Genomic DNA, 3374 nt, shown 5'->3' on the forward strand with positions numbered 1-3374 from the left:
GGGGAGCACCCACCTCCCACACCCCATGCCCATCACCCTGCTCAGGGCTGGCACTGGGGACGGGGCAGTGCTGCGGGAGAAGGCAGAATAAGGGAAAATGTTTGTGTGAGAAGGGACTTGGGGAAAAGTCTGGTTCAAAAAGAAGGTGGCCGAGCCGTGGCTGCGGCCCCTTCCCCAGATGCAATCCCAGTGCTGTAATTTCTGGGGGAATTGGTTCATCTTGGGTGCAGATATATTTGTGTCAAGGTGCAGCTGCACAGATAGCCTGACTCTATGCATAGTAAGAGGCTTTCAGAGAGAGAGGTTATGCCCAGAGCAAGGCCTTATCAGAGCAAGCTGCCTGCCATTTATCTGCTTCCCTATCAAATATGAAAACAGGCCTCAATCTGCTGCTTCTATTTTCCTTGTGAAGGCTATGGGTGGAATAATAATTTAGGCCAGTTTTTTTGTTTCCAGCACCAACCTTCTGCCAAACTCCTCTGTTCCCAACTTCCCCAGGCTGGCACTGGCACATTCATGGGAAAGCAGCCAAGCCCAAACCTCCAGGGAACGGGATCTCTGCTCACTTGGGGGTTTCTGGGTGGTTATGTGCAGGGCTGGGGCAGTAGCTGCAGCTCAGCACTTTAATATCACACTAATTATCCATTATTTGTATTGCAGTAGCCCCTAGAGGCCTCACCAGGGCTGGGGGGCCTGTGGGGTGGGTGCAGCCCTCACCCCATGGCCTCACCCTGACCCTGCACAGCTTCCCCACGAGCTCACAGGGCCCAGGAGGGTTTGTCCTGCTCCATTCCGGATGTGGGGTGACCTTGAGGGTGGCACCCTCGGTGTGGGGTGACCTTGAGGGTGGCACCCCTGATCCAGGGCTGTGGCAGCTCTGCTCCTGAGGGTGGCAGGGGAAGGGCTGAGGACAAAGGCCAGCCTGCTCCTGCTCCTCCATCCCTCCCTCCTGCCCGTCCTGCAGGGCCTCCCCCTGCCCTAATGAGGCCTGAAAAGCCTCTGCTTACATTTTTAATTCCATATCTGTGTCTAACTGCTGATGCTAAACTCCGATCCCACAGCTTCTGAGGGCAATGCGATCCACATGTTAATATTTTAAGCCAGCCACTAATATTTTTATGTGGGAAATTGAGATTTTCTACGGTTGCTGGATGAGCAGGCCATTTCTCCACGCTGGAGTAGGAAAACTGTAGCTGGGGAAAACATTATTATCCATATTTGTATTTCTTGTGGCTGGGAAGGATGGCCATGGCCTGGGCTGTCACTTGTCCTGCTGCCCCAGTGTCACTGGGATGGCACCAAAGTGGGGCTTTATTTATTTATTTATTTATGCTCTAAGAAAGTGGCCATTTCTCCTCAGAGCCATCTTTGGATGCTTTGTATTTTTAAATACCCAAGAGCAGAAGCCTATTTATAAAACTCAGGTTCCTTTTGATAGGCACAAACAGAGAGGATGCTTTGGCCAGGGCTGCTACAATCCTGGGCAAAAATCAAAGTGGAAATAAGGTGAGCTCCAGAGATATTTAGCCAGAATACACAGAGATATTTTTTCTTAATCACAATTTTTAAAGAAACAAAAGCTGTGGGTGTTCAGTAAACAATGTTGGAGGAGACAGGAGATAGAGGTGGCTTCCTTGGACATGAGGCGCCACGACAAAACGTTTCAGGATAAGAACTTATGGAAATTCTCTTTGGCCTCATTGTGCTGCCAAACACTGGAATCATTGCTGGGCTTTGGGGACGTTGGGGATGAAGGAGGACAGAAATGCAGGCAGGGGCTGTGCAGCAGCAGCTCAGTGTGGGCCTGGTGTGGGCCCTCAGCAGGGCTGGGATGCTGCCCCTGCTATGGATTACTGTGAGAGAACCTGCCAGGCCCACATCATCGCTCCAGACAAGTCCATGATGCAAATTGGCAGCCAAAGCACTGAGCAGTCAATACAGATTAGAATTAAGCCTCTCCTCGTGTCCAGAGCAGGGCCCTGCATTGATCCGGCCCCGGCGCCAGGAACCTCCTGGGGAGGGAGCAGGGCCCAGCTGGGCCAGGCCAGGGCTGCCCTCCTGGTGCTGCTCAGCTGTGCCAGGCCAGGGCTGCCCTCCTGGTGCTGCTCAGCCCAACTGGGCCAGGCCAGGGCTGCCCTCCTGGTGCTGCTCAGCCCAACTGGGCCAGGCCAGGGCTGCCCTCATGGTGCTGCTCAGCCCAACTGGGCCAGGCCAGGGCTGCCCTCCTGGTGCTGCTCAGCTGTGCCAGGCCAGGGCTGCCCTCCTGGTGCTGCTCAGCTGTGCCAGGCCAGGGCTGCCCTCCTGGTGCTGCTCAGCCCAACTGGGCCAGGCCAGGGCTGCCCTCCTGGTGCTGCTCAGCCTCTGGTGGTGCCACTTTTTAGAAAAAGGCACCTTAAAAACCCCACAGAGGCCTCAGTGCTGTGCTTTAGCTCAGGTTGAAGATTAAACTCACATCCAAACCTGGCCTGCCCTGGGGCCTCTCCCAGCTGTGCCAGAGCTGGCAGAAACACCCACCAGGATTTTCCTTTCCTCTCTCAGTGTTTTCCACTCACACCCTGCTCTGCCTTTCCCCACAGTGATCACAGCCATGGGAGTTTTGCCTTTACAGAGCGGGGGGGGACAATGTTTGTTCCAGCCACAGAAGGGGGGCAGTGTTTGTTCCAGCCACAGAAGGGTTTCTGCATTTCCCCAGGCAGACGTGCTCGGAGGGTGTCCATTGTTGGAAGGGTTTGCAGGATGGGAATTCACCTTCCTGAGCAATGTGAGCAATGCCCATTCCAGGGGGTTCCATTCCCAGCCAGCCCAAAGTGCAACTTAGGCTCACCAAAAACTGCTGGAATGCTCAACAGTAATGAGTACAGTGATAAAAATCAAAGTTTAAGCCTCAAAATTTGTCTCCGGGAATGAAAGGTGCTTTTTGTGGGGTCCCTCAGTTCCTGTGGGTGCTTTGCCTGGCTCTGATTTCAGCTGCAGTTCAGCATTTCCCTCTGCCCAGCACTGCCCAGCCTGCATTGGGTGCCACTGGAAATAAAATCAGTCGGTGTTTGGTGTTTGTGGGAGCACAGCTGGGGTGTGACTCCAGCCCTGTTTGTTTAGCAGGAGGTAAAAGGATTGTGTTTAATGGTTTCTGTGGGGGATGTGGGGTGTCCTGGCAGGCCGTGATAGCAATTTCCTCATGCTGCAGAATTACCCCAGAAATGCAAATATCTCTATCAGTCAGGATCCAGAGCAGCAAACCCAGAGCCCCGAGTGACCCCCAGCCCTCCTGCTCACAATCTCGACCTCTGGGGCATTTTCTTCTCCAAATAATTTATTAGATAGAGGCTGCACGAAATAATCTGTCTTTGTTTTTTCCCATTTGCCTTCTCATGCAA

Source organism: Ammospiza caudacuta, chromosome 20 (assembly GCF_027887145.1).
Source record: "Ammospiza caudacuta isolate bAmmCau1 chromosome 20, bAmmCau1.pri, whole genome shotgun sequence".
NCBI lineage: Eukaryota > Metazoa > Chordata > Aves > Passeriformes > Passerellidae > Ammospiza > Ammospiza caudacuta.